Source organism: Myotis davidii, unplaced genomic scaffold (assembly GCF_000327345.1).
Source record: "Myotis davidii unplaced genomic scaffold, ASM32734v1 scaffold1324, whole genome shotgun sequence".
Classification (NCBI taxonomy): domain Eukaryota; kingdom Metazoa; phylum Chordata; class Mammalia; order Chiroptera; family Vespertilionidae; genus Myotis; species Myotis davidii.
Window position 1 is genome coordinate 223,576 of NW_006295055.1, and position 25,224 is coordinate 248,799.

Here is a 25,224-nt window from a genome sequence, read left to right on the forward strand (position 1 = left end):
TTAAAATGTTTCAAACTGCAGGCTCAGAGGCCTGCAGCCGCAGGCGGGGAACGTTGAGGCAAGGAAGCCTCATGTTAGTTTCAAGCTGCCTGGCTGCCGGCCGCCATCTTGGCTGACAGTTAATTTGCATATCTCGCTGATTAGCCAATGAAAAGGGTACCGGTCATACGCCAATTACCATGTTTCTCTTTTATTAGTGTAGATGTTTCCTAGAACCCCAAAAGGCCACTATCATTTGCCATATAGTACAGAATAGGGCCTGATCTATGATGGCCTGCTGCTCCACTCTTCTGTATGTCTAATCACTTGTGTTTGATCTGGACTATAAATCATCAGTATTGCCTATGATGAATATATTAAAAGATATACTCCAGTACACCAGAACTGGTAGACAGGGTAAAAGAATTCTGGTAGGAACAGTTTAACCCATGAGCATACCCACTGCTCAGGACTATTAGGAGACAATTCTCCAAGGGTCTCCTGGGAGCACATCTTGTGAGCAGAAGTACTGACACCCTTTGTTCTAGATCTCGACTATCAGGTCAACGGTTTTTGTATGACGACTAGCCTATAGGCAGACAGGGCAGCGGGCAAACTTGTTTGCTGAGCAGTAAACATCTCTCCGGGGCAAAGTCTGGACAAGTTTGCTCCAGTCCATTAGGAGAGCGTTCCCTAAGCTCAGGAACTCCAGCCGGGACACGACTCCTTTGCATCAGCACCATCCACCCGGCTCATGCCATCATGGCACCCGCAGGAAGAACTCACACAAACCTGAGGTTCATACTCCTTTTCTCTAAAACAAGGGTTTCTGCCGGCATCTGTGAAAATGAGGCAGGCTAACCCAACAGCCTGCAAAGACGACCTACAAGAATCTCAGACTGTGAGTGTTCTTCCTGAGGACATTGTCATTGCCCAGGCTTGTTACCCCGGTGCGTCCCTCCCTGTCTCTCGGGTGACACTGAACTCGCTTGAACAGCAAACCTTCAGACACCATGCCTGAAGTCAGAGTATTCTATGGGTTTGGAGAGCAGTACAGAGTGCGTTCCACAGACTCCAAAAGTTACAAATGTCCATTTAGGGGAAAAAAATCTAGGAAAAGTAACACGAGTAAGTTCAAGACTTCTCCAAATCCCCATGAATATAACTTTTTTAGTAGAGCCTGTTGTTCTCGGGGGTAGCAAAAGAAAAACAAACCCTATGAGCATTTTATACATGGTAAAAGATGAAAGCTAAGCAGAAAACACTATCTAATGAGGGTCATGACTATAAACAAATAAACATTCCTGAAAAGAGTTTAAACATTTCTTGTTGGTGCTAAAGGCAACTAAAGAAGGTAAAGAATGAGAGGATTATAGAGATTAATCGCATTGACTTCTTAGAGTTTTGGAACTTCCCTAGTGTATGCTATAAATAATTATAAACTGCACTATAAGTGTTTCACAGAGTACCTCAGTTTAAATGGCTCCTAGGAGACAACTGTTATTTTGCACAACTGCAAATTAGGGGTAAGATGCAGGAGGAAGGCTCAATAATACGGGATTCCATTTTGGAACACAGTATTAACATATTTTCAACTTGACTTTCATACCTAAGCAGGATCAGCTTTGCCCTGAATAAATTATATATCATTTTATTTGCTTTATACAGTTCTTTGTAATTAAGCCATAGCTCAAAAAGTAATCTATGTGTGCTGTCTCAGGGAGAAAAATAGCATGAGGTGCCAAACACGAACACTTGGCTCTGAAAAGGCTCCTTTTCACACAATAAAAAGAGAATAGTCAGCAACACGAGGACATAAACCATGTTCCTCTCTAGCCTCTAATAAGATCCCTAGCATTTTGTAGATATTGATTAAATATTCACTATGTTATTTAATATAAATAACTTCATTCTCATTGAATATTTTAAACATAACAAACTCACGAGTACTAAAGGGGATTGAAAAAAAATCAATGATCTTGACTTGTTATTCAAATACAAAATATATCCACTGGGAAATTGGCCGAACCCTCTTATTTGAAAAACTGTCTTGAATAAACATGTGATTACTTCACAGTCATGTGGTATGCTGATCATGATTTCTAAAAAATATTTGCTTGAAACTCCAATGCATAAAGTGTTTTATATTTGATTAGAGAAGGGAAAAGAAAAGAACTCAGCACTAAAGGCTCTTGTTAGTTATACGGTAAAATGAATACCTCTATTGGGAATATTATTCTAAATGCAATTTACTGTGATGTGCTTACACAACTATAAGTATAAGCAGACACATGTTCTTAGAGATTAGAATGCCTTCTTATGGAAATTCTCAATACTTAAGTTTCTAATCAAAGTGCCGTGACAGAATGATATCCAATTCCCTAACTCCCAAACCCTAGTGAAGAACCCAGACCACTGAACTAGGAGAAAACCCACATGGGCACCGGCTTCAGGTCAACATATCACATGGACCAGGATTCCCAGTCTGGTTCTGCATGAAAGCACTCTTACCAACATAGGTTTCCAGGTCCCAGTTCCAGCAACTGGTTTTGCACTTCTGAGCTGAACTATAGAATCCCAAGTTTAACATTTTTCTCTAGGTGATGCTGATATTCTGACAGGTTGGAGAGGTATCCACATGGGTCACAGAAACTGATTAGGAAACCAGAACAGAAGACAAACCACAGCAAGTTTTGGAATGAGAATTAGGAGGCAACGGAGGAGGAAGTCCAATCTAGGAGGGCTCCCTGGCTGACAACTCAGAGAGAAATGGAAATCGGAGACTCAAACTGAAGATATGAACAGACTGTGTGTTAAGACCAGGAAGATAGACAGGAAACCATGCATCAGCCCCTAGACCAGTGGTTCTCAACCTTGTGAATGCCGCGGCCCTTTAATACAGTTCCTCATGTTGCGGTGATCTCCAACCATAAAATTATTTTCATTGCTACTTCATAACTGTAATTTTGCTACTGTCATGAATCGTAATGTAAATATCTGATATGCAGGATGTATTTTCATTGTTACAAACTGAACATAATTAAAGCATAGTGATTAATCACAAAAACAATATGTAATTATATATGAGTTTTCCGATGGTCTTAGGCGACTCCTGTGAAAGGGTCGTTCGGCCCCCAAAGGAGTCGCAATCCACAGGTTGAGAACCACTGCCATAGACTATTAACGATGGCAACAGTGCAGCAAAAAGAATGTCTATTGTCTTACTTTCTGGATTCAAATACAAAATGGTTTTTAAGAACATCTTTGACTTTAATTTTACTGTAGAAAAAAAGAAATATTGCCACATTAAACAGACCTATAAATTGAGAGATATTTGTGTTTCAGAAACATTAAAATGTGGGTAATTCATTTTATGACGGAAGAATAGGGAGACAGAGTAAATCATGTGAGGCACACAGAAAGGAGGTGGAAGCTGTTAACTTAGTTATATTGAAAAATTAACTTGAAAAGAAAGTGGGGTTTAGAAATTAAGCACTTGATGAAAATCAAACATACTCTGGTTTTCTCACTTTGTAAACAAAAATAAATCATTACTTCCCCATATCACAGAAGTTTACACCCCAAAAGATTTGAGAGATCAGATGTATTTAGTAAGTAAAAAAGAAAAAAAGAATTACCATTTGCAACAGCATGGATGGACCTGGAGAACATTATGCTAAGTGAAATAAGCCAGTCAGAGAAAGGTAAGTATCACATGATCTCACTCATTTGTGGAATATAATGAACAACATAAACTGATGAACAAAAATAGATCCAGAGATATGGAAGCATTGAACAGGCCGTCAAACCTCAGAGGGAAGGATGGGAGAATGGGGAAGAGGGGGGGAATGGGGGAAGAGATCAACTAAATAACTTGTATACATATAAGCATAACTAATGGACACAGACAATATGGGGGGGGTGAAGGCCTGGGCTGGGGAGTGGGGGCAGGCTGGGAGAGGACAATGGGGGATAAAGGGGACATATGTAATACTTTTAACAATAAGAATTAAAAAGATTTCAGGCTGAGGACCCAGACTTGGGTTTAACCATTTAGCAGCTATGTGATCATAGCTACTTTAGCTAATCTTGATAAGCCCTCATGTCCTTCTATGTAAAATTGGATGATGGGTAATATTAACAGTCAAGTGTTTGGTGTAATTATGTGAAATAATGTATTATTTTACTGAATTACTTAGTACTGATCCAAATTACAATTTCAGCATTACAGTATACCAGGGGATTTCAGTTACCTGATTTTCTTGAACACATTCGTTCAAAGATCCCTTCTTATATAGTAACTAGAGGCCCGATGCATGGAAATTTGTGTAAGAGTAGGCCTTTCTTCCCTGGCTGGCGGCACCAGCTTCCCTCCAGCACCCGGGACTCAGGCTGGCTTCCCTTGGGCTGCCCACAGGCACCCGGGACCTGGGACCCGGGACCCCGGCTGGCTTCCCTGACCCAGCTTCATCAGAAAGGACATCTGGAATGACATCCGGAAAACGTGCAGTATAATTAGAATATTACCTTTTTATTATTACAGATGAGGGAAGTGCCCATATTTTAAAACATGTGGCTCTCCATAGGATCATAGGATGCTAGATTTGGAATTGGTTTTAGGGACTCTGACCAAACTCCCTAATTTTATTGGAGGGAATAAGGTTAAGATCAAATGCATATAAACGACATCTTTGATCAATGTCTAGAAATTGCTTAATTAAATTTTGTCTTTGTTTTTACTCACTTTTCTTTTTGGATGAAACTAAAGGAAGTAACACTTGTTCATTAGAAAGAAATCAAACAGTACTAAAGAGGAAAGTAAAAACCTCCCTTTGTTGCCCCTACAAGCCCACTCTGCTCCCCAGGAGTAACTCTTCGATATATGTGTCCTCCCAGACCTTTTTAATGTGCTTACAAATCCTTTCCTATATGAAAGGTATGATCTCGGCAACACACTAAACCCTGAGAAATTGGATTCAAGGCTTTCCGAAAGTTAAACAGCCTGGACTTGTATCCAAATGTCCTGATTCTTAGTCTTGTGCCTTTTCATGGACCACACCATCATTCCTCGTGTCCTCGTAGACTATGACACAGTTTGTATTCTAAATCTTATAGTCTTTTCCTTAACATCAATTACTTTTCTCTGTTTTGGTCTCTGATTGGTTCCTGCTTACAAAATATATCACTCAAGGGATTTAGTAAAACTTTTGCCAGCAGGGACTGTAGCAGGCATTGAAAATGAACTTGCCATTAATACCATTTCTCCCCCAAGAAAATCCATGCTACAACTATAACATTGTTTGTTGCAAAGATTCATCCTATTTCGCATCAACTGATATTATTGTCCTGAACATGTATTTCAATATCGTAATGCTGTTTAGCTTACCACCAGTTTATAATGTGTCCTCTGCGAAACTGCCCTCGCTCTGCATTGTGACTACAATCACCTATATTCTCATTCTATTGCTCCTGACCATAGAGTTCTCTCTTTGCAGGACGAGACACTCTCTCCAAGATATTCCCTTTAATTCCTCACATATTCCACAGGTGCCTCATAAAAGAAAATGCTCACACTGCTGTTACTGAGGTGGCTGTTTGGACGCAATGAACAAAAATTGCTTTAACATCTCGTAATGAACAAAACTCATGCTTCCCACATGACAGAAACCTCTATCACGGCCCTACCAGGGAAAGGACATCATGGCTGGAGTCCAAAAATGGATAGAGCTGTAGTATGATAATGGTCTTTTACAAAAGCATCATTCTGACACATTGTTAAATATTAGCTCATGCTAAACACTGGTCACAAGTATATTTTCCATAAGAAGAAAGTTTTCAAATTGTATGTCTGCAATTTTTAAACTTTTTTGAGACCACTGTGTCAAAAACCCAAATGTAAATAGTCTTAAGAAAAATAAGCAAGCTGTCAGAATCTCTTGAGCCTGTTTTGTTCCACATGTTTCAGTTGCAAACAATTACTGAAATAAATGCTTACTGATTTCTCTATCACAGTGATGCAGAAAATGTAAAACAGGTTTAAGGAAAACTCAAAGTTGTAAAACTAAAATTTTGGAAATGATTTTGATTCCTCAGTGGAACAGTTACATGGATATGACACTGAATAAAAACAAAAAAGATAAAATAGAGAAATAGTAAAGCTGACAAAAGAAGTCTGAGTCTCCTATTCTATAAAATTACAAAACTGAGATGTAGGCCTAATTAAAGAATTTACTAAGGGTGAATAAAACTAATTTTTTTAATTGACTAGTCACACAATCATTCTTTCATGGATAAGCCTGAAGAAACTGCACTAATTAATCAAAAACTAATTAAATATACCTTATCTTCTTTCTTGTAATTTAAATAATTCCCTGCTCTTCACTTAAATTAGTTGGATATCCACAAATTCACCATGTATTCTATGTGCTGGAATTCTTTACTTTTCAATTCTTTACTTCCTTTATTTCTTTCAATTGGAGCAGCAGTGTGAGACAGCTGTTAAAAGTCCAGACTTTGGAGTCAAGCCACCTTTGTTCAAATCCTGGCCCTACCACTTACTAGCTTTGTGACTTAGGACAAATTACCTAACCACTCTCAGTTTCCTCAGTTAAAGTGGTATTTTAACAGTATTTACTTCATATGGCTTTTATGAGTATTAGAATTAATAGTTTTACTTAATATAGTAAAACAACTTGGCACACAGTTAATGTTATATTTGCTATTATTAATTTTAATTAACTATCGGGGTCAGAAAATATTTCCTAAAGGGGCCAGAAAGTAAATAATTTAGGTTTGCAAGAGGTCCATACTAACTCTAGTGATTGCACGTACTCAACTCTGTCATTGTAGCATGAACACAGTCATAGACGATGTATAAAAGAATGGGCATGAAAAAACAAGTCAGCAATTTGCTGACTCCTGAACTATACAGTATAATGTTTAGAATACTGCTCCTATCCTAGAGATGTGCTGTAGCAGTATTATTCTAAAAATAGAGAAGCAGAGTCATTCCTATAATACAGCGAGGGTATACGCTTCACTGGGGTTTCTCATTGGTGAGAGTGTGGGTAATGAATCAGAAAAGTGACTGATGATGCTTTTAGAAATAGGATTAAGAATCATAACTGTTGTCTTAACAACACTTGAGTACTATCTCTTTACTTCAGCTGCTAATCCTAAATAAATTATGTCCAATATGTATCACTCTTAATTATTATACACCCTCTTTAATGTTGTTATATTTGATACTAATTTTAACCAAAAATCAACTTTATAAAAGTAGGTGTGTGTGTTTTTAAGTCCAAGGAGGCAGGGATGCAGAGTATACCAGTAAACAGGAAGACAACAGGGAGGGGAAGTATGGAAAGTCACAATAAAGAGGGAGTGTTTAGGACACCAAATCCTTTGTGAAATGAGACATAAAAGACAGAGCAGAAGAAAAATTTTAAACAATGAAAGGTATTTAAACAATGAAAAAAAGTCTTTGTTGACCAATGTGGTTATCATTTCCTATGCTCTTCATTCCTGATTCCTTTGAGTAGATTCGGAGTTTCATCTATTGTCATCTGCCATTTACTTAAAGGACTTCTCTTAACATTTCTTGTAGGGTAAACTGGATAGTGATAAATTCTTTCTGCTTCTGCATGTTCTTTACCTCCCAAAAGTATTTTACCTTCATTTTTGAAAGATACTTTCACAGTGTAAAAAATTCTAAGTTGGCAATGTTTTTCTTTCAGTACTTTGAAGGCATTGCTCTACTGTCCACTAGTTTGCATTACTTAAAAAGAGAAATCTGCTGACATGCTCATATTTGCACCACCATATATAATTCCTTAGTATGTATTTCTGTAATGTATTCTTTTCTCGGACTTCTTTAATATTTTCTCATTATCACTGGATTTAAGCAATATGATGTGACACAGTGCAGTTTTCTTCATGTCCTTTTTTGCATTTGGAATTTGTTGATATTATTGCATCTACTGAGTAATTGTTTTCATCAGATTTAGACATTTTCAACCATGATTTCTTCAAATAGTTCCACCACACCACATTCCACCTCCCTTTATCTCTTCTTTTCAGGAACTCGAATTCCTTGCATATTGATGTAGTCCCACAGCTCACTGATTCTCTGTTCTTGCTTTTAAAGTCTTTTTCTCTTTGTGTTCCATTTTGCAGTTTCTTGTATTGGGTTCAAGTTTACTAATCTTTTCTTCTGCAGTGTATAACCTGTTGGTAATACCATCCAGTGTATTTTTAATCTCAGATACTGGCTAATTATCTCTAAAAACTTGATTTGGATCTTTTTTATATCCTTCATGTCTCCATATATCAGCTTAAGTTTTTTTTCCAGCTTCTTGAACATATGAAATCTATCTATATAAAAGGCTAATATGCAAAGTGTCCCCTCAGGAGTTCGACCAGGAGACCAGGAGTTCAATTGCTCACTATGACGTGCGCTGACCACCAGGGGGTGGAGCAGAATGAAGGAAGGCCCCAGCTGGCAGCTAGGGAAAGGAGGCCCCTGCCAGCAGCCGGAAGGCCCCAATCGGCCCTGATTGCCGGCCTGGACTAGGGACCCTACCCTTGCATAAATTTCGTGCACTGGGCCACTACTGCCATTATAATTATTTTGATGTCTTTGTCTAGTAGTTCTATCATGTGTCCAACTTCTGAGAAACTTTTATTTGGCTGATTTTTGTCCTCTTTGTGAATCATGTGTTTGTGGTTCTTTGCAAGACTATTATTATAAATACTAGAGGCCCGGTGCACGAAATTTATGCACAGAAGGGGGGGCGTTCCTCAGCACACTCTCTAATCTGGGACCCCTTGGGGAATGTCCAACTGCCGGTTTAGGCCCCATCCCTTCAGCAGTTGGACATCCCTCTTGCAATCTGGGGCCACTGGCTTCTAACCATTCACCTGCCTGCCTGCCTGATCACCCCTAACCACTCTATCTGCCTGCCTGATACTGCCTCTGCTTGCCAGTCTCATTGCCCCCTAACTTCCCTCCTGCTGGCCTGGCCACCCCCTAACTGCCCCCTTCCAGCCTGGTCACTCTCTAACTGCCCCCCTGCTGGCCTGGTCACCCCCTAACTGTCCGGAAGGAAGTTGGACGTCCGGAAGATGTCAGGTCGACCCAGTCTAATTAGCATATTACCCTTTTATTAGTATAGATAGCATTTCCTAAACTTTGAGGAAATTGAAAATAAAAATGATTCATAAGATGACATTCTAATACCTTTCACTTATACATTTTTACATTTTCTCATCTACATTTGTCCACATCCATCTATATTTTACATACTTTTTCATAGTAGAACTATCATTTTTGCTCACAAACATTTAGATATAAAAAGGGGGGTAACTATACATACATCTATCACTCTGAATTTCTCACTGACCCTTATCCATGTGTACATCTCAATTTTGCAGTTGTAATCAAAGTATATCATCAAATTAATATTTCTCTGATATTATTTTATATTATAAAAATCTTTAATGTCCCCATATAGTCTTTGTTATTGTTATTCCTCTTAAATATTTTAAATTTTGAAAACTTGCAAGGTTATCTATGCTTATTTTACAAGTAAAACAATACAATTATATAAAAGAAAAAATTATATAGCACATCCTACTCCAAGTCCATTTCCTCAAGTAATAAATACTAACAGCCTGTATGTATCCTTCCATATCTTTTTTCTATTTTTCTCTATTTCTTATACGTATATAATATATACACAAATACATACTTTTTCATAGTTGTTTTGGGAAACTTTTTTTTCATTTATTACACCATAAATATATCTCTAGATGAACAGATATATGCTTAGTTAATTCTCTTCAATATCTTTATTACATTCTCTACTAAGAATATAACATATTTTGGTCACCATTTTCCCAGGATAGACAGTCCAATTGTTTCCAATATTTTTGCCTCTTAAAATGATGCTGCAGTACTGATTGGATGCCAGATGCAATACTGGTTGAATTTTAACATGTTAGTTGCTGGATATGTTTATATTCCTATACATAATCTTTACTTTTGTTCTGAGGAGCAGTTAAATTACTTGGATCCTCGGTAGTCTGTTTTTCAAGCTTTGTTAGGTAGGACCAGAGTAGTATTTAGTCTAGAGCAAAGTTTTCCCAAATATTGTGGAAAAATTCTTCTCAGTTTTCTACCTGATGTCCAATAAACATGAGGTTTTTTTCACTCTGTTTGATGAGCACAGAATACTATACTTGCTCTGTGTGAGAGCCACGGATTTTCCCCTTTCATCTCTTTGGGTGGGTATTTCCTGAGCCTTGGGCAGCCTTTTTACATGAACACACTAATCAGCTATCAGCTGAATATTCGGTTTGGACATTTTGCAGAATAAATGTAAGAACTCTCTGCAGTGCTCCAGGATTTTTTATCTGTGCTGCTCTCTCCTCTCTGGCACTTTGCCCTGAAAACTCCAGCTGCCTTGGATTCACAGCTCCGTCTCCTCAACACAGGGAGACTTCTGGTCTCTGCCTGGATTCTCCTACCCTGTTCTAAGGTAATCATAGGGCTAAATCCATTGATTCCCTCTCTCCCAAACACTGGTGTCCTTGTCTGATGCCCAATGTCTTGGGAAATATTGTTCCATATATTTTCTTTATTTTGTTAATCGCTTCAGTCACAATGATAAACCTGGTCCCTGTTACTCCATCCTGGCCAGAAGCAGCTCACACAGCTTGAATTTATTAAGATCTTATCTAATCCCATATCAGCAAATATGATCATTCAGTTTAGAGAAAATTTTAAGTAGTGAACACTCACCCATATAGAAAACCTTACGAAAGCAGTTTAAAAATTATCAGTCTGTGCAAGTCTGTAAAACTATCAAGTGATAATCCCACTCAAAAGCTCAGTACCAGCTTACATGCTCACTGTTGACGCAAAACGGCAAGCACAATTTGGAGCTATGAGAAGGAATAGAGTTGAGAGAAATAGCTCCTAAAATTAGGTCAGAATAACTTATATAGAGAAGAAAAATCTTTATAACCACAACCCAGAACAAGGCTAAGAATCACTAAGAATAATGCAGAGGCAACAATATAAAGAATGCAAAAGTTTAAAGGACAAGAGAGTCACTGGGAAACCCAGACCATGAGCTGCCCGACAGCGAAGTGTAAAGTAGGCTGGAGTTATCCTAAGAGCTGCTTTCTCCACCTTCTTACTTTCTATCTGCCTCGTACAGTTATGAAATGAGCCTGACCTTTCACGTTAATGATTTTCATGTTGATAACTTAATGTTGACCCAGCATAGAGCATTTATATTTTAGAAGAAAAGAGGCAGAGAAAGAGAGCCCTGCTTAATTCAAAGAAATCATTAATGACATATTTCCAGGAAGCCATAACAAATCAGTGAATGACACACTGTGGGGCACTGAGTGACCTTTTGAGTTCACTTCTGTTCATATTAACAAATCACCATCCCCAATTTCACGTAGTTGCATCGCCTGCTCCAAGATAGGCTAAGCATGATTTTGGATTGATTGGGACTTCAGAGTAGCACTCTAACACCTCTAATATGAGGAGTTTGGAGTACATTCTAAAAGTACATTCAGAGCTACATTTCTACAAATTAACGCACAAGGCTTCCTTTGAGGCCCTGTGTACCTGGGCCTCAAAGGTTATACAGGACATTTTGAATGAGTGTAAATGTCAATTGAGGTTAAAGTTGTATTATTAAAAGTTTAAATAATCATGTGAGAATAGGTTAAAGCAATGCCTCTTATATTAACTTTAAAACAAGAAAAACCTTATTAATGGTTTCTTAAGGATTGAAGAGATCAAACGATGGTGAGCTGTTTCTCTATGTTTTCCAAATCAATAAAAGCCAATGCATTCAGTAGCAAGAGATGCAGAAAACATGCTCGATCTACCTGACTGGAAAGTTTAGGGGAAACTAAAAATAGCTCTTTCTACAAGGTTAAAGAGTAACCCCAGCTGCCCACAGGCAGCACTGGTCATGCGGGCAACTTGTCCTGCTTTCTTCAAGCTGCCTCTTCCCTGCAATCACATTGGCTGGTTTGGGTTACACATGTATGTTCTTCCCCCATGAAATATGAACTGAATCCTTTCAAGCAATGGGCATAAAAACGTTTACATTTAAAATGAGGTTTTCCCGAATAATGCATGAAATTTCCAGAGGTCTTGTGCATACCAGGGCTGAATGAATATCCTCAAAATCAGCTAAAACCAAGGGTAGCTGAATCACTATGAAAGTCCCATGTTAACAAAATTAGTTATATGGTATATTCTCATAGAAGGCTTTATGGTTACATTTTATAGATAATGATAAGTGAGTTTTAAATAACGCAATTTAATTGCCATAATTTTTAAACTCTAGAAGGAAGTGCCCAATAATGTCTAACATTTTCAAGAACTTTTGAACATTCAAAGTCCTCTCTAGAGAATGTCACTTCTGCCAACATGGCAGACTAAGTACTGGGGCTGACCTTTCTGCATAACTAAAAATGCTAAATAAAATATATATATTTTTATTTTTATTGATTTTTTACAGAGAGGAAGGGAGAGAGATAGAGAGTTAGAAACATCGATGGGAGAGAAACATCGATCAGCTGCCTCCTGCACATATCCTACTGGGGATGTGCCCGCAACCCAGGTACATGCCCTTGACCGGAATAGAACCTGGGATCTTTCAGTCCGCAGGTCGACGCTCTATCCACTGAGCCAAACCGGTTTCGGCAATAAAATATATCTTAGAATCTCCCTGAACTTATGACAAGATGAATGAAAAACATTTTCATGGTCAAGTGAAGGACGGGATCCAGAAAGATAAGCAGGAGACTAGAGCCAACTTTCAACAGAGGGCACTTCCAAGCTTGGTTGACATATGACTATTAGCTTTTGTTGTCAAGCACGGCACAGAGGATGGAATATACTGCCCAAGGCCCACCCACGCTGGAAAGTCTAGTAGGATAACCCAAGACTCCCAATCTGGGACTCCATAAGGAAGAAAAAAATTAAATTTATACCACCCAGCTAACAGCACAAGAACTGATTTCCTTGAAACTTAAAACTAAGTAGGGGAAGAAAAGCAAATACCCTCTGAAGTCTCATAAGCGAAAATCATCCCCAAACAAGTTGGCATCCCAAATTTACCTTAGCGTGGTGGCCCAGCATATCAAGCAGGGAATTTAGTTTAAACTTGTCATGAACTGTTAGTACACCCAATAGAAGCAAAGAAACATCCTTTCATTAAAGGAACAAATAACTCCAATCTTCCACAAATTATTCCAGAGCATGGGTGGGGCTACCATAATCTTGACACCAAAAACTAACAAGGACAGTAAAAGAAGAGCTTCAGGCCAATTTAACGAAGAAACACAAAAACAAAAATTCCAAACTAAATGTTAACACACTGAATCCAAGGATGTAAAAAGAAATCAGCCATACCTCGTTTGATTGTGCTTCACAGATATCATGTTTTCATCAATATTGAGGCAAGATCCTCCACCAGCAAAAAGATGACAACTTGCTGAAGGTTCAATTGATAGTTAGCATTTTTTAAGCAATAAAGTACTTTTAATTAAGGTATATACATTGTTGTTTTTATACATAATGCTATTGCCCATTTAAAAGAGTACAGTATAGTGTAAACATAACTTCTGTATGCACTGGGAAACCAAAAAAAAAATTGTGGCTCACTTTATTGCAATATCTGCTTTCTTGCCGTGATCTGGCACTAAACCCATACTATCTCCAAGGTATGCTTAGAATAGATCATGCTCGAATTGGGTTCATCTCAGGAATGCAAAGTGAGTTAATATTATTAAATCAATTATTTTAATTCACCACATTAAAAGGGGAAATAAAGATAATTATATCATCTCAGTGAATGCTGAATTCCTAATCTGATAAAAAAAATCTAGTTTTTAATAGAAAACATCAAATAGCATAACTGGTAAGTAATAAATCAAAAGCATTCTCTTAACAACTGGAAACAGAGTAAGCTAGCCCTCAGTCATCACTTCCGTGCAACACTGGAGGACTCTCAGCACAGTTAGGCAAGGAAAATTAAATTAAAAGCATAAGGATGGTAAAGGAAGAAACAAAAGTACATTTATTTCAGATTACTTGACTGCCTACATGAAGACTATACAGATAAATTATAAAAGCTAATGAGACACCGTAAGGATGCTAGATAAAAAGTATATCAAAAATCAAATACAGCCCAGTGCTGTGGCTCAGTGGTTAAGCATCAACCTATGAACCAAGAGGTCAAGGTTCAATTCTTGGTCAGGGCACATGTTTGGGTTGTCGCTTGATCCCTGAGAGCGGGAGGAGGGGGGGTGCGAGAGGCAGCCAATCAATGATTATCTCTTAACATTGATGTTTTTATCTCTCTCCTCCCTTCCTTTCTGAAATCAACATAAATATATATTTTTAAATAAAATACATTTCAACACAACAGCAACAGAAAACTTTTTTTAAAAGTATACATTCATATTATGAAAATATAGAAAATAAATGAATAAACCTATCAAATATCAGAAAAAAACTTTACAGATAAAAATATTAAAAATTCAATAAATAACACTAAGGAAAGGCTAAGCAAATGCAGTTATATACAACATTCATAACTTAGAAGGTTCAATATCATAAAAATAATTCTTGCCCTAGCTGGTTTGGCTCAGTGGATAGAGTGTCGGCCTGCGGACTGAAGGATCCCAGGTTCCATTCCAGCCAAGGGCACATGCCTGGGTTGCAGGCCTGATCCCTAGCAGGGGGCATGCAGGAGGCAGCTGATCAATGATTCTCTCTCATCATTGATGTTTCTATCTCTCTATCCCTCTCCTTCCTATCTGAAATCAATAAAAATATATTAAAACTAGAGGCCCGATGCACGAAATTTGTACAAGAGTAGGCCTTCCTTCACCCAGCTACCGGCACCAACTTCCCTCTGGAACCCAGGACCCAGGCATCCCTCTCAGCCCCACTTCATCTGGAAGGTTGTCTGGAAGGATGTCTGGTCTAATTAGCATATTACACTTTTATTATTATAAATAATAATAATTCTCTCAAAATTAACTTATAGAACCAGTCCAATTCCAATCTAAACATAAACAGTGGGATCTGACAAATTGATTTCAAACTTAATATAGAACACAAAAGTCTAAATATAACCAGTATACTCCTGAAGAACAACATGAGGGGACCTGAGAAAACAAACATTAAGAATTATATATAACCCCAAGGATCTCAAAACCAACTTTATTTACTTTACAAAACACAAACCTGTCTTTTTATTCTTTGTTTCTCACCTTACTCACCTGTATCACTGTCTCTAATCACTCAAGTATGCAGCTTTGAAGACATCATCTTTGACTCCTCCTTTTTTTCTACTCTCTTGACCTTTCACCTCAAGGCCGAGCAGTTGGTGACTAGTTTCTTAAATCCAATCCTCTTTTCTGTAACTACTGATTCCTTCTAAATGCAAGCACTCATCAACACTGACCTCTACTACAACTCTAACAAGTTGTCTCCCCGCTTCACTTGCTCTTCATTTCCAATACCAACTACAGGAGCCCATCCTTTACAACCCCTCCCATCTATACAATGTGGCTGTAATCAAGCCAATGATTTACTGAAAATTTACAGTAAATTTTCAAGTTCACTCCCCTTAGCAGATAACTAAAGATCCGGTACATTGCATCTTCCAGACTCATTTCTTGCCAAAGCACAAACCCTTCATACCTTTGTTCTGTCTGCATTAGACTATTTACCACTTTCATAAAATTCTGTAACTCTTCACAGCTCTTCGCCTGTTAGTCATTTAATAGCCTTCTTGGTTATCACATCAACAGTATAGCAATGCTTGTGTTTAAGAAACACTTATTTTACTTTATAATGCCCCCAAAGTTCAATTGTAGTGAGGCTGGCAATTTGGATAAGCCAAACAGAAGCCATAAATTGCTTCCATTAAGTGAAAAGTTAAAAGTTTTTGATTAAATAAAAAAGAAAATTATATGCTGGGGTTGCTAAGACCTACAGTAAGCACAAATCTTTTATCCATGAAATTGTCTAATTTACCAATTAAACTTTACCATAGATATGTATGAATAGAAAAAAAAACAGAATATATAGGGTTTGGTACTATCTAGTTTCAGGCCTCCACTTGGGGTCTTGGAATATATCCTCCACAGGTAAGAGGAGACTACTGTATACCATAAATAAAGCAAATTCCAGGAAATATTTGTAAGAATATATATTCTGATAATCATATGTAATAGTATCCATTTTCAAATACTAAATTGGAATAATTTAGCATACAATTATGTGATTTGAATATAAGTAACTATTTATACATAAACTATCATCTACCTGCAAATGGTAACATTAAGGATACACCAGGTCAGACACTGTATCATATTTCATATCTTTTAAACCCAAAGATAAATCCATGTTTCAGTTCCAGGAAGTGTTCAATAAAGCTTTAATGAATTTATGAATATTTCCAGCTTATAGCCACGTGCTTAAATTTAACTCTGCGTAAACTTAGGATTGTGAGTATGTAAGCTCTTCAAGTAAATCCAGATGGCAAATAAAATCTGAACCAGAAATTACTGGAAGACTAGATGGCCAAGATTCTATTCACACATTAGTTCATGTGAATTGAAAATTGTCAGTATGTTTTTAGTATGTTAAGCATTTGAGCAAGCAGCCAAGAAAACAACACATAGACATGTTTATATTGTTACCTCTGATATCTTTCCAAACAAAAATGTCTATTTGGGGGTTTAACCTCTCAAATGCAATATTTACAGGACTTGAGATATGCACATATGGTGGCAAGAAAAATGTACTTTATCCCACAAATGTTTTTTATAAAGATCATCTTCCCACAAATAATGTTGAAATTCAAGAATAATCTTCCACCTCCTAGATATTTATGCTACTATGAATAAAAATTACACAGTGTTTACTACTGTGTTCCAGACAAAGTGATTGTTACTGTACATCCATTTAATTCTTCAAATAATATGAGCATCATAACACCATCTCCATTTTATAGATCAGAAAACTGAAGTGTAAAAGGGTTAAATATCGTGCTAAAAGCCTCACAGTTACTATATGGTAGGTCCAAAATTAGAACCTATGTCCATCAAACTCCAAAGACCAAGTTTTTAACAGATGCACTATTCTGCCTCCCTGAAATCTTAAAATATAATTTTTGAAGCCAACCCCAGTTTTCAAAAATGTACTAGTGCCCCCTAAAAGTAAAAAAGAAGTAACATCATGGCAACAATAGCAAGACATGATATCCAGAGTTTCATATTCAAAATCTAATTCCATCACTGAGCCACATAAGGCAAGTTATCTTAAAGCAACAGGTGCAATTCAATATAGAAATAAGATACAGTATCAAATACTCATTTAAGCAGCCTACACTTTTGTGCATGAAGCTGCATCCCAACTCTGAGCTCCATTATATACACTAGAGATCTGTTCTTACTGCAAACATCTGAACCCTGGGACACTAGGGAGGTGTACTCTATAATCGTTATCTTCCTTCGGTATTTTAACTCTTGGGCACTGGTTCACAAATCTCTTTCCCCTACAGAAACATAAGGCAACAGAAGGCCCCAGATTTAGGTCATTACTTCCGTTACCCATTCCAGATGGCAAATCCCAATTATTTCTCCCCGAATGACTGCCTGCAGTCTACACTCCATCCAGGTTCAGATAGATACTATTTCTTCTCCTGGGACTAAAAAATATATGTAAAAGAAAAAGTTTCCCTTATCCTTAGGTTTCAAAAAGAAGGAGACAGAAAAGGGAAGCCTGTTTTACCAGATTTTGTTCTTACCCATTTGTTAGAGAACAACTATAAGCAGGAACTCTTCCTCCCAGAAAACCTGATATTTTGCTAAAAATATGTTTTCTTCAAAGAAATGATAATATAATAAATATTACATGTAGTATGTATTTTGAATGTGCCAGATTTCCTAGTCTTAGGAAACTAGACTGGATTCCAAGAAGTTTAGTTAACCTTATGATCACTTAAAGCTTTCAAGCTTTGGATCTTAGGGCTTTTACACAAGTTGGGATTGAAAAGGCTCAAGTTATTTATGTACCTTCTCACAGCGTATTTATTTTCTCAAAGGCATTCACACGTCATTTACGTACATAATATACACTGTAAACCACTTTCCTGAATTGCCTGCATTTGAAAGGATATTCTTCACACTCCACGGACTTATAATCATGAATTCACTGCCGACTCAGAGAGCAAATTGAAAGTGTGAAGCAATTTAACATGTACCACACAAAATGCTAGAACCTGTGCCAAGAAGGAACACTAATGACTGAATTCCACTCAAATTCAATTCAACGCCTGCCTTCATCGACATGGAAAGCCTGCTGTCACAATTTATATACTTGGGGCAACCCACAGCAGTGTCTCCCCAATGCTATTTAGCATTTCCATTAGTCTCATACCTAACTGAGGCATTTCAATGGGAGGTCTCCCCACTCTGACAAAATAGTACGTGGCTTATAAAATGTAAGGATGTTGAAGGCGAGATGTATTCTCAGTACAGAAAATCACAGTGGATGGATGCCCACTGCACAAAGACCATCACTTCCACCGCCAGGCTTTATACACTTGTGCTGGCCGGAGAGCCAGCGTAGAGGCTTCAAAGAAAGCATGGCCTCTGGAACACAGAACCTCCATTCATGTTCTCGCCACTTCCCGACTATGATGACCGCCAGCCAAGGACATTTTTGAGGCCCAGTGTCCCCTTTTGTCCAAAAGGGGTAAGAATAATGTTAACTGGATGGAATATGGTGAAGCTAGGAGCCCATTGAATATGTTTAATGTAAAACTATGAACTAAAGTTATTTTGACATGAGTCGTGAAGGCAAATCTTAGATATGTGAGGTATATGAGGTCCAAAATGTATTCTCTTAAAAGTTCTCCATTTGGGTGTTTTTTAGTTACCCATGAGGGTCTTCCTGGGTATTTTAAAGATGTACCTTCCACGAGATGAGGCATACTTCATAACACAATAACGTGAGTACAAACAAAAAATGCCGTCAACCCTCAACTACTAGGCGCTTGTGCTCCAAAGGATCAAAGCAGAGAAACAGAGCTCCTCCCTTCCAGCACGGTCGCCCCACTGACCTGATGCCAAGGCGGTTCCCAATGCTGCACGAGAACGGAGTTTGTCCTAATAAACACGTCAAGTCCACTCACGGCCAAAGAAGCAAGCTCGAAAGACGTTGATATTAGCAACCAGGCCAGGGGCCATTCGAGGTGCCCCTGTGGTACACAACCCAGGTGCTGACAGGTTAACATGGATAAGCAATGTAAGGAATGAAGAAACTATTCCACCCTCCCACCCCTCCACCTCTGCCTCCCCCACCACACCAATTCAGTGCAATCTCAACACAGACAGTATCAAATGCTGACAGAAATATGCAGTTTGTGTCTCCATCCCTGTAAAGATTCCTGTAATTTGTAAAACAGTGCAGCATATTAAAAACTGTTGAAATGTCTTTGTTAAACACTGAAGTAAATGCTTTGAGTAGGATACTAATACATAAAATTAGATTTTGTTGGGGAAAAATCATATATCTTGGAAGCACTTCTGACCTACTTAATGTATGGGTTGAACTTTTTAGAACTGTTATCATTTGAGGAAGTTGGTTCGTTTCCCATATGGTCTATAGCAAATATTTAGCCTTAAACCATACAGGTAAATTGCAGGAGAAGAGCAAAATCAGACAAACGTCTTCTCAGTTCACTTTCTGGATTTCAATTAACATCTCATTTACAATACTTCTTAATACAAATATATAGTTGAGCTCTTCAGACGAGCTTGACAGGATTAGAACACATTTTGTAAGGAGCTGACAAAACAAGCATTCCATTAGCCAGCCCGGAGTGTCTCAAAGTCTAATAACCAAGATCCCATTTTCAGTGCTGACAATGGAAAGACATAAATAAGCAAGGGGTGCCCTCCTCCCACTTTCTGGGGAAGAACACATTCTGTAGACATCATTCCATAGCTTTGAGGCTATACAATTCTTTAAAAATTTTCTTCCCAAATAGTATTACTTAATAGATAACTAGAGGAAGTACACCACTAACCACATTTCTAAATCATTCTACTGTGTGCAGGGTAGGGGAGAGGACCCTCCATGCCTTAATTTAGGAAATATAAAGCCACGATTAGTTCCAGGTCTTGGAATGTGAAAGAACTGCAAGAGGCCTCAAAAATTTTCCCGGTAGAGGAAATCCTACATCCCCAGGAATCTTGCCAGGCACCTGAGCCCTGGCCTAGGCCAGGCCTAGCTGGGGTCTCAAGATGCTGCAGGGGGTTTTCCTACAGTTCAGGGGAGCAGCAGTGCCCCTCCCCCCACCTCCCCAGACACCAGATGGCCCCAGCAGGATGTGCAAGGCCACAGCTTAAATGGATTATTTGCTTCTATCTTTTTTAAGCATTCTTAGAAAACCTTAGGGAAGGAACTGGGTTTAAATATTCTAAAAGATGGGTCTAAGGTACTGCTAGAAATCATAGGTAAAATTCTAAAAAGAAAAAAAAATAATGATGGTAAATCACTAGCAATTAATACTTTCTACCTGAGTTCTAGAAAAATTTAAGAGCCTACTTCTTTCCACTAATCTCAGTGATTGCGAGGCCTAATGGACTATTGAGGTGACTAATATTCTTAAGGTTTCAAAGAATATGGTGGAAACCAAGGTAGCCTAAATTTTAAATCAGGGAAATTTGCTTAAGCTGTACAAAAATAAGACTCATACATATACACCGGAGGATAACAATATGGTTTCCGTAGAAGACACCCTGCAATGGCATATATTAGACTTTTGTAGAAAAGTGAGCCATCATGAGGGCCAGAGGAAACGCCGTGGAATCACATATTGACTTTTTCAAAAGGCCTTCCCTAGGTTCGTACACACTCTTAACTGTTTCAGTGTGGACTAAGGAAGCCTAAACAGAGAAGGGGTGGGAATCCCTTACCTGGAATCCCTTCTCTTAGGTAGTTCATGTAATAATTCACGGAATTATCAGTCTAAGGGAATATATTTAAGAAAGAATAACCTTATTCATAGCTAATAACAGGAACTGCCATTTGTTGGCCAAAAATGGATGTGGGCCCTCATGACAAAGGCTAAAGAATTACTACTGCAAATGAAGAACAGAATACAAATATGTAAATATAATGCCTTAGCCATCCCTCTCGCAAAAACTGTATTTTGGCCGCTTCCGAATTGGCCCCTGACGCAGGAGGAGAAAAAAAAAAATTCAAGATCTGAGAAATGAAAACGAAAACAGAAGTGACTGGCTAAGAGAAGCGGCTCGAGGGAATGCATTTTTAACATGAGGGTTTGGCAACCTAGAGTGGTGCCAAACAAGAACGCTATGTTTGGGTATTTAATAAAAGGATGGAAGAAAGTAGACATGGTGTTGAACATCAATTCTAAAATACCACACCTATGAGGCTGCCAATGAAGCTAGAAAGTACGACATCGAGGACTGAAAGACTGATAAAATCTTATGGAGCAATTAAAAACTTATGGAAACTATCCCAAGAATTAGTATACTAGGAAACCAGGGCACTGGTTATAAAGCAAAGTAGAAAGGAGATACCTTTAGGATGCCAAAAATCTATTTCTATATAAACAGGCTTGCATATGCGACTCTAAGGCAAATGTAACCTTGCAAATCACTGGCCTTTAATCATGCTTGGATTTTTTTCAAGAAAGAATCATTGACTCAGAAGATTCTAGGTAGAAAGTCTTTTTTTCAGAGTGCTCACACTTGCGTAAGAGGATAAGGTTATCCTTCTGGACAAATATTTACCTCATCTGTCTAATCGGCTTCCACCCATCATTCAAAATACTACTTTCATCAATCTCCTTTATTTGATATTATATTTTCAATTGCCCGAGCTTTCCTGATATACCTGAAGTACAAAAAGAGAAAGGGAGAAAGAAAAGGAGGGGGAAGGAGGGAGGACGGAGGGAGAAGGAGAGGATGTAAGGAGGAAGGGAGGGAGAACACCGACTGGTTTGATCAGGCCTCTGCTTTTCCAGGTAATCTCTAGACAAATCTGAGAGATTGATTTACAGACTGAATTTGCCCAGGCTCTTCACATATTAACACTCAGATCTACACCTATTGGAATAGTTCAACAGTGAAACAGGACACCTCAGTCTCTGTTCTGGAAGGACTTCCTGCAGTATCAGCGTCCCAGTGTCCCTCAGGACGCTTCTGACCTGGAGAGAGTAAGAGAAATCTGATTGCAAATTCAGGTGACCATGTACTGCACTGAAGAAAGGCAGTCAGACATTCCTATGAATTATCTGCATCGTTGTGTCTATTTATGTGGACATTAATTGCCCATCTTCCACTCTAATGGATTTGGCTGTATAAATATATCTGGAGCTGTGCTGCATTAACTACTTACTTTCATGTATCCCAAAAATGCCTTTTGAAATCAACATTCAATTAAATTAATACAAGGCTTCTTTTTTGATCTACAGTTTCATGAATTTGAAGTCAGAGTTGTGATTGTTTCACAAATATATTAAGTTTCACAAATATACTGTTTCACAAATATATTAAGTATGGCACAAGTTATCATTATGAATATTCCTCCTTGGGTAGCATCTGAATTTGGTTAGAACAAAAGTTTGTAGATAAGGGGTGAGGATCAATATCAATAATCTATAGGTATTGAGAACAAACTACACACTTAACAGTAACCCATCCTGTGATAAACATTAAAAATCAGGTATGACCTTTGTCCTCAAAAACTTTATATATTCTTTTTTTAAATATATATTTTTATTGGTTTCAAAAGGGAAGTGAGAGGGAGATAGAAACATCAATGATGAGAGTCACTGATGGGCTGTCTCCGGCATGCCCTCTACTGGGGATCCAGCCGCAACCAGGTCATGTGCCCTTGGCCAGAGTCGAACCTGTGACCTTTCAGTTTGCAGGCCAACGCTCTATTCACTGAGCCAAACCAGCTAGAGCAAGGACTTTATATTCTAATTGGGTTTGGAAAAGATGAAACTATTTTCGTAGCCATTCCACTTATATCAGTTATAAAATAACTGCATTTTTTTAGTCTGGACTCCAGGTAAACCTGGGTGTATTTCTATTATTTGCATTTCAAGGAAGGCTTCCAAAGCTAAGACTGCAGTAACCATTTCATACAGCCAGACTTTGCCGCCAGGAGACTTACAATGAAGTTATGGGTAATCTTAGCAAACACATTTACTTCACCAAGCATTTGTTTTCCAATCTGTGTAATGGGAAGATGAACAAATGCTACCATACAGAGCTGTAGTGTTCAGCTGAAATAATGCACGCAAAAGTGCTCTGAAGCCATAAAGCTATTTGACATCAAGCCACTGTGTAGTTTAAAGAATATTAGGATCCCTGTTAGAAAAGTTCAAAAAGAATACTTTATTCCAGGGCCAGGCCCTCCACTCCAAAATTTTGAAAAGGGCAGATCAACGGTTACCTGGAGTCTGGAGAGCACAGTCCTTTCTGCTCTTGAGTGGCCATCTTTCACATGGCTGTCCTCATCTCACTTTAGTGACCTTTCTTTTCGACTCTTGTTTGGGATGTCAATGTACTATATTATTTTTTCTGTCATTACAACTTTTGTCTTATACAGTGCCAAAAGGGAGGCACAAAGATTTTGCCATTCTTTAGCCAAGATGGTAAATTTAAAGCCTTTCATTTCACTAAATTAAAAAGCGGGGTTGATACTTTAAAAAGTGATCTCAGATTTTGGGCAAACTTCTCAGCCTTCCACTTGGGCCACTCTTATTTCACTCTCACTACCCACACAAGTATGCTTCTGATACTCAAAGACAGGGAAGAAATAAGATTACAGTAATAATCCATTCCAGGTTGTTTTTATTGTTGTTTTAACTTCAACAGTTATGTTCAAAATAAACCTGTGTTAAAAGAAAAATAAAAATAAATGCTGTTAAAGGTTATTTTTCCTTACTCTAGGTCTTATTTGCTGAGGAAAATAAACATTTATACTTGAGGTGCTTCAAGCTGTATGGTGCAACTACTGAAATTTAAAAATTGAAAACATAAATAGAAAAGAAACCACTTGTGGTCACAAAATCTTCTGGACAATTTCTAACATAAGATAAGCTTGGAATGACATAACTGCTGAAAATGCATTAGCTAATTTTTGACACTGCTTAACATATAATCACATTTGAAACTAATGATGTTTAAAAGGCAGACACTTTTACTTTGTGTACAAAACTATACTTATTTTCCTGGAATTGGGCCAGTCGAGCCCTGTTCAACTCAGGTTGATAGCTGGTTGAATCTTTCACACAACAGAGTAAAAAATTATCCTAGACAATCTTTAGAAATAAGAGATTTCATTTCCACCTTACCTAAAACAATAAAGTGCACAATTTTCACCCGGTTGTAGATATTATCCAAAACAAATTTCTCGATAAAAAGTAAGTTTAGGAGTTGCACTGAATTCTGGTTGCTCAGCCACCAGTCACCTCTGGCAGAAGCACATCCTCTCCTCCAAATGACCAGGGAAGGCCCAACAAACTTTTAGTGGGATACACTGAGTGTTAAAGGTGAGAGGAGAACATGTATAAGCCAAAATGAATTAAATCAGGTTGTGTGTGTGTGTGTGTGTGTGTGTGTGTGTGTGTGTGTGTCTCCCGGGCTGACAAGTTTCTCCTAAGCTACTTGGAGTTTTGATTAAGTACCTGCAGCAAGAGTTCACCAGGAAAGATCTGATAACGCGGACGCAGCACGCACACACATCCTCCTGGTCAGAACCACGTGCTAGCAGAGGTAGACATTAACAAGGGAATTTCCATCAGTTTTCCTGGCGTGTAACTCTCCTTCCTTCAGGCCCAAGGGAGGCGGAATAAGGTTTACCTAGCCACGGAAGGAACGCACTCGCAGTCACCGACCGAGGAACCCCGCACACCACCCGGAGAGGCAGAGATGCCTGTGGTTCTCGGCCCACTCCCTTCCTCCGCCTCTCGGGATGGGAACGAACACGCCTTCAGCTTCCAAACAACTCTCCCTGTCCAGCCGGCCCCCATCACCCCTGTAACCTTCCTTCCGCGGTCAGTCCCAGTCCACACGGATGCCGGGGCACCCCAACCTCAGTTCGGCAGAGCCAGGGTTCGGGAGCGCGGGCGTCCCGGGGCG

The 25,224-nt window shown here is 38.4% G+C and overlaps 1 protein-coding gene across 1 annotated transcript in view; it reads right to left on the reverse strand.

Moving 5' to 3' along the window:
* TLL1 (tolloid like 1) overlaps nucleotides 1-25,224 on the reverse strand; it is a 185,106-nt gene that overhangs the window by 158,765 nt on the left and 1,117 nt on the right. The gene's annotated exons all lie outside the window — the stretch shown is intronic.